Source organism: Mustela putorius, unplaced genomic scaffold (genome assembly GCF_011764305.1).
Source record: "Mustela putorius furo isolate JIRA1106 unplaced genomic scaffold, ASM1176430v1.1 tig00000198_pilon_pilon_pilon, whole genome shotgun sequence".
Taxonomy (NCBI): Eukaryota; Metazoa; Chordata; class Mammalia; order Carnivora; family Mustelidae; genus Mustela; species Mustela putorius.
This window is the reverse complement of record NW_025421311.1, coordinates 6679329-6690485: the sequence shown is the minus strand read 5'-3', so window position 1 is coordinate 6690485 and position 11157 is coordinate 6679329. Positions and strand designations below refer to the sequence as shown.

Genomic DNA, 11157 nt, shown 5'->3' with positions numbered 1-11157 from the left:
GTCAACCGGAAGTCCTTCTGGGAATTGGCTGGGAACTGGATGTGGGACAAGGAGCATTAGCTATCAGGCTTGTTAGAGTGTTACATTCTCTTCAAGCAAAGACAGGACATATTTCTAAAATAACTGAGCTAATCCACATACATTGAATACCTGTAATTCCATTAATGAAGGTCCATTTTGAGAACATTTTTCAAGTTAACTGACAAGGCACTCTTTTCACTAACAATAAAGCCATGTCCATTAGCCAAGCTTTTGGTATCTAGGGAAACCTGCAAAGTAAGAACAGTGCAGTTGTCCTGGTTGCCCCTGAGCATGGCTTTTCTGATACCCTCCTCACTGACCACTCCCGCAGAATACATTTTCAGTTCAAGGAACTGATTGTCCCTAGAACTGAAGTTTGCACTGCCTACAACATACACGATAACATGCTTGTCTGTAGAATGCCAAAGGATTGTAAGATAAACTACAGCCATGCAATAATTTCCAAACTTTTCTTTAAAAAAAAAAGAAAGTGTCACAGACAACAGCATATGTCCTTGGGGCCAGTAGAGGAGCAGGAAGAGTGGTGGTGGGCAGAGAATGGGTGAGAATCTGACCTGCAAGAGGATCCAGCAACTGTCCAGGGAACAAAAATGTATCCTAAATGTACCCACTCGCCAACTCTCTTTTTTCTGCAACCTCTTTTTTTTTTTTAATTTATTTTCAGCATAACAGTATTCATTGTTTTTGCACCACACCCATGCAATCTGTGCCCTCTCTAATACCCACCACCTGGTACCCCGACCTCTCACCCCCTGCTCCTTCAAAGCCCTCAGATTGTTTTTCAGAGTCCATAGTTTCTCATGGTTCGCCTCACCTTCCAATTTCCCCCAACTCCCTTCTCCTCTCCATCTCCCCTTGTCCTCCATGCTATTTGTTATGCTCCACAAATAAGTGAAACCATATGATAATTGACTCTCTCTGCTTGACTTATTTCACTCAGCATAATCTCTTCCAGTCCAGTCCATGTTGCTACAAAAGTTGGGTATTCATCCTTTCTGATGGAGGCATAATACTCCATAGTGTATATGGACCACATCTTCCTTATCCATTCATCTGTTGAAGGGCATCTTGGTTCTTTCCGCAGTTTGGCGACTGTGGCCATTGCTGCTATCAACATTGGGGTACAGATGGCCCTTCTTTTCACTCTATCTGTATCTTTGGGGTAAATACCCAGTAGTGCAATGGCAGGGTCATAGGGAAGCTCTATTTTTAATTTCTTGAGGAATCTCCACACTGTTCTCCAAAGAGGCTGCACCAACTTGCATTCCCACCAACAGTGGAAGAGGGTTCCCCTTTCTCCACATCCCCTCCAACACATGTTGTTTCCTGTCTTGCTAATTTTGGCCATTTAATGCCTCCGTTTTTCTCATCTATAGAATGCAGTTAATAGTATGTGCCTTATAAGGTTGTTATGACAATGAAGTGAATTTAAATATTTATAAAATAGTTAGAATGGTGCCTGGGTCTATGAACATTCACCAAACAAATAAATCACAAATGATGAAAATCTTACTTCATGGGCAGTTTTATGCAATCACTCCTGGCTTTAGAAAAATAAGGTGTTTGGTTTTGTTTTTACTGAATTCAGAGGAAAAAGAACTTGTTAATGAACAGATACTAAATATATTCAACTTTCATGGATCAAGAAGTTAAAAATGTAATATCCATCAATGGTAGGGCTTATTCAATGTTAAATCCGAGCCTAGAAGTTGCTAGGCTATCTCCATGGAAACAATTGCTTCAAATGATTAATAATATAAGTTTTAGCTCAAGGGCAAACAGCTAAGGTTGGAGACAGAAGGTGTATCTCTTCTCCAAGAACAGAGAACACTGAAAGATTAGAAAAAAGGGGCACTTTCTTGAAATCAAATTGTATTCTTACTGTTAAGTTTTGCTTTGCTCTGTTTTGTTTGCTTCAGAGATCATGGGCATATCTATCACTCAAGTCATTCATGCAAGACTTGGAAAGCTCAAAAGGCCCAACCTGTAAAATTCACTGCTTTTCCCATCACACTCAAAGGACATAAAGATTCAATGTAGATGAATATATGCAAAGGTTATCAGGGTTCTCCAGGATAATTCAAAGAAATCACCTGTCCATTGGCATACCACTTATTGAATCCTGTTATGTTCAAATCACTGAGCTAGGCACAAAGCAAAATAAATGACTTCTGTCCTCAAGGAGGTTACCAACAAGTGAGGCAGCCGGAGAATGAAACAGAAGTTATAATCCAGGGCTGATGGACTTGCACACGGGGGCATCAAACCCTATGCGAGCATAGGATATTTCTTGTCAACTCAACAGAAGCAGGAGCTTCTTGTTCATCCCCAGAGAAGCAGAAATGGGCTCACTTCTGGAATATCAGTAAACATTCAATAAAAACTTGTTAAGCGAATGAACAAACCAAAAGAATAAATGGAACTGATCCATCTGGGATTGGGAAAGATGCGAGCTCATGATATGTGGCCCAATTCTGTGGGCCATCCCTTCATCCACTGCCCATTTGAAGAGCTCCCAAGAGATAGCGGAAAGTGTGCAGAGGGCCATCTGGCCCAGGCAACATTTACCTGGTCAATATTCAGTGAGCTTCTGCTATTGGAGGCCTGGGATATAAAGACAAATAAGAAGTGATCCTCAAAAAATTAAAAATAGAGCTACCCTATGATTCTGCAATTGCATTCCTGGGTAGATACAATGATACAGACAAAGATGTAGTGAAAAGAAGGGCCATATGCACCCCAATGTTCATAGCAGCAATGTCCACAATCGCCAAACTGTGGATGCCCTTCAACAGATGAGTGGATAAAGAAGATGTGGTCCATATACACATAGGAATATTACTCAGCCATCAGAAAGGCTGAATACCCACCATTTGCATCAACATGGACAGGACTGGAGGGGATTATGCTGAGTGCAATAAGTCAACCAGAGAAAGTCAATTACCCTATGGTTTCACTTACTCGTGGAACATAAGAAATAGCCTGGAGGACATTAGGAGAAGGAAGGGAAAAATGAAGAGGAGGCAATCAGAGGGGGAGATGAACCATGAGAGACTATGGACTCGGAGAAACAAACTGAGGGTTTTAGAAGGGAGGTGATGGGAGGTTGGATGAGCCCGGCAATGGGTATTAAGGAGGGCACGGATTACACAAACAATGAATCATGGAACACTGTATCAAAAACTAATGATGTACAGTATGGTGACTAACATAACATAATAAAAAAATAAAAAAATATATATATAAAGAAGTGATCCCAGCCCTGGTGGAGTTCGTACATAGTTTCTGAAGAAGGAGAAAGACACTAGTAGCTACAATTTAAGGTTGTGTATTTTAAGTCAGTTAAAGGAGAAATTGTTTAAGAGGAATAAATGATGATAGCTCATGTTTCCTGGGAGTTATGCCGTCTACACTCTACTAAGTGTGCTTCTGTTCTCCCAGCAATCCATAGATGGTATCATTGTGTTATCCTCTTTGTATACGTGAAGAAATCAAGGCTTAGTAATCTACCCTGGGTCATACAATTACTATGCAGCACAGCCAAGACCCAGACCCGTATCTTAGTGTTTGTATTTTATCCATCAGTCAATCTCAAGTAAATCCCAAGTAGTTTGCATTGGGCAAGACAACTCTAAAAGACTCATTTCAAAACAAACAAACAAACAAATGGTGCAAATGTCTTTTTTATTTTTTTCAAAGTTCCTTCAACCCTTTGCCTCCTTTCCAAGATTATAGGAACTCAAAGTTCACCCTAATGACACAGTTCACTTTGCCTCTCTGGAAAAAGCAGGTTAGAACACAAGAGTCCCAAGGAATCCAGGGCCATGGAAATAGGAATCACCTTTCCAGCACAAGAGGGGCTCTGGGCTGTGTTCTCCTAAACTCTGCCTGCCAAGAACTCCACTTCTCCTAGGAACTGTCCATTCCATCCCCATTTGCGAGGTTGCCATGCACGCTCCTGCATCAATCTGACATGATTCTGGCCCATGGCGATGGCAGTTGATCCAGCCCTGGGCACCTGATCCAAGCTGTGCCAAATCTAAAGGTGGCTTCCTTGCCCACACTGGACAACTGCAGCATTTCCTTTATTGTTTGTAACTGTTAAGTTAGTTAAGTTAGTTAAGTTAGTCTCTCCAGGTACCTAGGCTGTAAAATGTAAATCTGAGATCATCTTCCACTCCTTGGGTTCCATAGTTATGTGCCTGCAGAAACATGAGCCCAGCAAAAGGGAAAATGAAACAAACTAGGAAGAGGAGGCTAGACACAGGGCCTGGGCTGTAGTATGTGCTCCCTCAACTTTCCGCAGGTCTGGCTCTGTGCTGCTTCAGGAGTCAGGAGAGAACCTCGCTCAACACCACAAAGCAGTTAGGCCTCTACCATCTGGTTCCTGAGGCCCAAATACATTTTGCTGAGACACTGCATGATCATTGATCTAAATCTTCCCCTCCTAGCTTCTCCAGTTTAAGTTGTTGTCTTTGCTTTGTTCTGCCATTACTACTTGCTCTGCCAAAAAGGTTGGCGGCCTGGAGTAACAGAAAGTCTGCCTCTGGGGATCTTCCTCCGCCCTTAGAAGGAAAGTTACAATGGCCCTGAGAGGAAGGACACTCTACCTGTCCTTGGCAATGGCGGCAACACCACCACTGCCACTGGCCACCTACTAAGTGCTCACTGTGTGCTAGGTGTGGTGACAAACACCTTAAAAAACATGATTTCCTGGGATGCCTGGGTGGCTCAGTCAGTTAAATGGCTGCCTTCAGCTCAGGTCACAATCCTAGTGTTCTGGGATCGAGCCCCACGTCGGGCTCCCTACTCGGCAGGGAGCCTGTTTCTCTCTTTGCCTCTGCCTGCCTCTCTGCCTACTTGTGCTCTCTCTCTCCTTCTCTGACAAATAAAAAAAAAAAATCTTTAAAACAAAACATGATTTCCTTTAGTCCATGTGTGCTGTTGGTGGGAAAGCAAGCTGGTGCAGCCACTGTGGAAAACAGTATGGAGGTGCCTCAGAAAAGTTGAAAATAGAATTGCCATATGATCCAGTAACTTACTACTGCATAATTACCCAAAGAATACAAGAACACTAATTTGAAAAGATATATGCAGCCCTACTTTTACTGCAGCATTACTTCTAATAACCAAATTATGGAAGCAGCCCAAGTGTCCTTCAGTAGGTGAATGGATAAAGAAGATGTGGGATACATTTACAATGGACTATTACTCAGCCATAAAAAAGGATGAAATCTTGCCATTTGCAATGATGTGGATGGAGCTGGAGGGTATAATGTTAAGTGAACTAAGCCAGTCAGAGAAAGACAGATGATTTCACTCATATGTGGAATTTAAGAAACAAAACAAATGAACAAAGGGGAAAAAAGAGACCAAAAACCAGACTCTTCACTAGAGAGAACAGATGGTTACCAGAGGGAAGGTCGGCGGAGGGATGGGGGAAACAGGTAATGGGGATGAAGAGTACATTTATCACGACAAGCAGTCATCGAATTATACACCTGGAAACAATATGAAACTATGTTCACTATTTGAAAAAATTAAAGTAAAACAAACCCCCAAAACCAACAATGCCCCAAACCATTATTTCCTTTGATTCTCACAAGTGCTCTCTAATGTCAGGTATCACTATAACTTTCGCTTTGTTCCTGATGAAAAGTAATTTGCTGTAGGTGACAAAGGTAGTGAATGGCTGAGGAATGACAGGCTTGGGTTTGGAAACAGACAGGGGTGGTTTCCGCTTCAGGCCGCAAGCCCGAGCGCTGACCACACTCTCCTCCCAAAGCCTCGCCTTCCTCTGGCCCACGTGTCACTTGGCCCTGGAGACCAAGGGGGTTGCCAACAAGAGCAGCTTGTTTCTACCCTTTTCTGACTTCGTTTCTTCTCTCCTTCTCCATGGCTACCTCATTCGGAGGGAGACTATGAATTTTATCTGCATGTGGTTCTGCTCTCCTGAGTCAGCCATTTGCCACAGAGACCCACCCCCTGGTCCCAGTTGCTCCTCGGGGACTCGAAGAGCTTGATCCATGTTCCAGGAATCCCTGGGGTCCTGGGGAAGCCAATCTGACCTAACTTTGCTGCTTCTTGAAAGAGAGAGAAAAAAATCAGATTCACTGAAAACAAAGAAACTGGGCCCAACATCCATTCTGCACAAATTCCCATGAGAGTCTATAACACTGACATCTAACACCATGGACTGACACAGTGGCAGGGGCAACCATTATTTACATCTGCAGCTGCCCAGCATGGAGCTGGAACTTGGATCCCATGCCCACAGAGCAGGTGCTAGCAGGTAGCATGTGCGGCTGACTCCTAGCAGGGGTGGGATGCAGCTGCCCGAGGGGAGCCTTTCTCTCTGGCTCATTGGGTCTGCATGTTAGAGTGAGTCTGTGGGAAACCACCCCGCATTGACGCTGGATGCCATCCCAGCTCACAGAATGAGCCCTTCTGGAATATGCCAGCCTACCACCAGGGGTGGGGCTTCTCCATCACTTGGCTCCATCCAGCTGGCTCCGACCCTCCCACAGTCACACAAGATACTGAAGTCTTTCTGGCCACACTGGGTGACGGGACGGAGTCCTCTCCCGAACTTCAGATTTGTGCATGGTGTTCATATTTTAATATAGTCAAGAAAGTGCTTTGTTTCACGTATGATTTATAAGCTGAGACGATGCAAAAGGGACAAAGACAAAATATGTCTGTCTGCTTTTAAGATCTCTTGTTTTTTTATGAACCGTTTATATTTGAAATAAAGTATTTAAAGCAGAAGATATGGGAGTGAGGATCTCATTATGCAGAGGTGTTAGGTATGGAAGAACGAAACAATTTATTCAACTATAGTGTCAATGTTTGACTGCTCTAGATACAGTGGAAGGTTTTCATTGCACAAAGAAGCCAAGGGCTCAGAAAGATCTTAACAGCATGATCTTGATGTCCTGATGTCCTGTCTTCAAGCAGGGTTTTCTGACATTCAGGGATTTGACCAGTTGGCTCATTTATACTTAGAAAAAAGAACGGGGAAATTTAGCGAGCTGATTGCACGGTTCTTCAGCTTCTTGAGAAATCCATTATATTTACAGTTCTCATCTCATGCTTGGGAATAACCATGCCTTTGTTGTCCTGTGTTTGGTCCCATCGTGTCTAGAGCCTTGGTGGAGTGGCACCAGCTTCTCCAAGGAAGAAACAAAAATCAATTTTTGTAGTAGCCATTCATGAACACACTGGAATGACCGAGATGGACAGAAATATTTAAAACATTGTTTTCCAATTGCCATTGATCAACTGTTTTTTTTTTGTTTGTTTGTTTGTTTTTGTCGTCGTCGTTGTAGTTTGTTTGTTTTTTGGAACACAACTTAGAAATAGATTTTTAAAATTTTTTTCTTTCTTTTTAAAAAATTATGTTCAGTTAGTCAGCATACAGTACGTCATTAGTAGATCTGCCCTCCAATGTTGTGTCTGGGTCTGTTCTTGGGTCCCTTCCTCCTTCTGCCATGCTTCATCCTTTGGATACTATGTTGCCAACTTCTCTTGCTCACTTCTCTTTTGGTCAGGGCTGGTGAGAATCTTCCTCTTGTGTGGCAGGTTAATACTAGACTTATCTCAGCAGTTATGGGACAAAGATCCTATCTTTCACTAACACTGATCATGGCTCAGTGGCTCAGTTTGATGTCCTTTGTTGCTACAAGGGGCTCTCCTTACCAGGGATAAGGATAGAAAATTATAAAATGGGTAAGGATGCTGGAATCAGGTGTCGCCACACCTTTATGCTTATAAGCCAAAAAAATTTTTAAAAAGGTGCTTTTTTTCCCTTTCAATACTTACAGTCTTTCATACCCTTCAAGTGTTTTCAAACTCTTAAAAAAATATCTTATCCCTCTCTGAAATTTGTACTTTAAGTTCATAAAATAAGCATGGGCATACATTTTAAAACTATACACATCTTAATATCTTTCTTTGAATGATGTTGGCAGCTAGGATTGGCAGCTAAGGATTTACTTGTTCTCCTCTTAAGGAAGGCTTTTGACCACTGCCAAGAGCTGTAGCCTCTAATGTCCATGGTTTAAATTGCTTTGGGTGAATTCTTTTGCGCTACCTCCTGATACATGTAGTCATTGCTATGAGCATCTCCTTCAAAACCAAAGAGCCAAAGTTACTTCAGTAAAAGGAAATGTATAAAAATTGACATTGATAATTTCCTGTCTCTCTCTTTTTTTTTTTTTTACAAGGAAGCCATTTGATGTAATGGGAAGAACACGGGATTTGTGATTATAGGACCTGGATTTAAGTGTGTACCTTGGGCAAGTCACCTACCATCTAAATCTGTTTGTTATCTTGAATATGAGATGACAAAAATCATCATGGCATTGACTGGATAGCTGAAAAAAGTGGGAAACTGGCTTGCAAACCATCAAAGCTCTGTAAAAGTACAAGGAATTGGTAAAGGTATTAAGGAAAAAAGATAAGAAAAAGAAAGAGTTTGTAAGAGGCTTCACATTTTTATTGGGAAATAAATTTTAACAACCAAAGGGAAGGCAAACATATGCCACAGAGTAAAGGAGCTGAATAATCTTTCTGAAAGAGAAATTCTAGTAAATTTTTTTTCTCTGAATTTTGGATCTGAAACAAAACCGATAATGCTAAGGGCCAGGTCCTATTCAAAGAGCTTAACGTGGATTATCTTATGTTAAGACTGCTACCACTGTCCCTATTTTATAGATGGGGAAACTGAGGCATGAGGAGCATAGGGGGCTTCTTTGTCACAGAGTCAGTAAATGGTAAAGCCAAGATTTAATCTCAGATCATCTACCTCCAGAGTGTGTGTTCTTGACTGGTAGGTTATTCCAATTATGGAAACAGGGAAGACTTCATTTTCTCGAAAATACAGAAAAAAAGAAATAAAGAAAAGAGGTTCCTGGTGGTTGAGTGAAGTATTCTAAGCTATAGGCAGGTGACAGTTATGAGGGTGACTGAGGAATACCCTGCCTAGTGCCGAACAAGCACGGCAGTGCTGTACTGTACTCTGTGAAGTCCACCACACGTAAAGTATCAAAGTTCACCCAGCAAATCTGGGGATTGTGCAAATACTTTTAGAAATCTGTCTAGTACCGGGACATCAGATTCCTTTCTTTTTTTTTTTTTTCCAGAAACACTAGATCGAATCAGCATCTTGGATTCCAGGTTGCTTTATTTTAACAGACAGAAGAGGGGATCATGACTATTATCTATAATAATACTTCATACGTTTGATGCAGGACTTAAAACTGGATAATATGCATGGTCTTTTCCTAATTTAAAGTCCTTTGTGTCTGTGCTTTAAAGGAGACTGTAATTGTTAATATTATTAGTTCTGCCATTTTCCCCTTCACATTTCTTTTAGGCAGCATCATTGACTACATGGTGCTTAGCACATAGCAGGAGCTCAATGAATGTTTGTTGAACGAGTAGATGAATGCAGAAATATCTACCACTGTGCCACAGTGATTATACATACCAGATATTAACATCTCTGTGCTAAATTCTCTTAATCTGTCTTTGTCATAGACTGCTATTTGACAAAATTGAGCTCTCTGAGATAAGCTATTGCTCATTATAAAAAGTAGTGTAGAGAGGAGCGTCGCGCTGGCCAAGCGGACAGGAACCTCAGAAAACATCTAAATATGGTGCCCTCTGGAAGAAAACATACAGGGAAATCTGGGAAGACATCAATGGAGGATCAGGTTGTAAGAGCCTATGACTTTGAGAAGGAAGATAAAAAAGATCTGAGTGGTTCAGAGGAGGATGTTACCGAAGGGAAGACTCCAGTAATTGAGAAGCATGGGAAGAAAAGGACTTCTGCAGCAGTGTTTGAAGATATGGGGGGTGAAGTACAAAATATGCTGGAAAGATTTGGAGCTGACATTAACAAGGCTCTTCTTGCCAAGAGAAAAAGACTAGAATTATATACCAAAGCGTCTCTCAAAACTAGTAACCAGAAAATTGAACATGTTTGGAAAACCCAGCAAGAGCAAAGGCAGAAGCTTAACCAAGAATATTCTCAGCAATTTCTGACTTTGTTTTAGCAGTGGGATATAGATGTGCAGAAAGCTGAGGAACAAGAAGAAAAACTAGCTAACGTGTTCCGACAGCAACAAAAGGTTTTTCAACAATCTAGAATTGTTCAGAGCCAGAGACTGAAAACAATTAGACAGTTATATGAGCAGTTCATAAAGAGTATGGAGGACTTGGAGAAGAATCACGATAGTCTACTTACTGGTGCACAAAATGAACTTAGAAAAGAAATGGCTATGTTGCAAAAAAAAAATTATGATGGAAACTCAGCAGCAAGAGATGGCAAGTGTTCGAAAGTCTCTTCAGTCCATGTTATTCTGATGACTCTTTGAAGGAAGAACTTGAACCTAAGTAATATGATACAATTACAACATTAGCTAAGAGGCATGTAATTCTTTTAGAGTGGTTTAAAAATTCTAGTTTAAAACAATACGAAGTGTTAATTGTTAGCTTAAGTGCAAGACCCTTCCTTCTGTTAACCTTCAGATAAAGCTGAACAGTTATGTGAGTCCAGATCTTTAATAGTAATAGTGAATTTTTCTCTTTAACACTTGTTAATTAACTTTTAGCAATAAAGATGATTTAATTTCAAAAAAAAAAAGTAGTGTAAGGATTTTTGTTTATTATTTTAACAAAGGAAATTCCTCCTCCGCAGAAGGTTAACTGCCTTTGTCTGAAATTCTGGTCTGGTTTCACACAGTGAGGATAGTTCTTGGAGTGTATAACTCCTGCTATCCATCTCTTATTGTTATATATCTCATGGAACTGTGGTGAAGCTTTTGGCGTGGGCAGACTTTCACTTTATGATTAGCTTGGCAGATAGCATTTACTCTGCTTCCTCTGGAAAACCTCACCAAAATAAAAGAGATTTCTTAAAAATGGCAAAATCCCACAAAAAATGAAGGAAAACAACAAAACAAAACCCAATAACAAGAAAATACAAAAGCATAAGGATGAATGGTAATTGACACAGCAGTGGAGAATGCCAGGAAACAACCAAAATTCCTTAAAGTGTTAGGAATCGGAGGCAATGGGCTCTTTAAGAATTGATGGTTTGGGTAACACCAA

General features: G+C 41.1%; 1 pseudogene; it reads left to right on the top strand.

The window, feature by feature from the left end:
- The first annotated feature begins 9655 nt into the window (after positions 1–9655).
- On the top strand, positions 9656–10660 carry LOC101670383 (annotated as a pseudogene).
- The last annotated feature ends 497 nt before the right edge of the window (positions 10661–11157 follow it).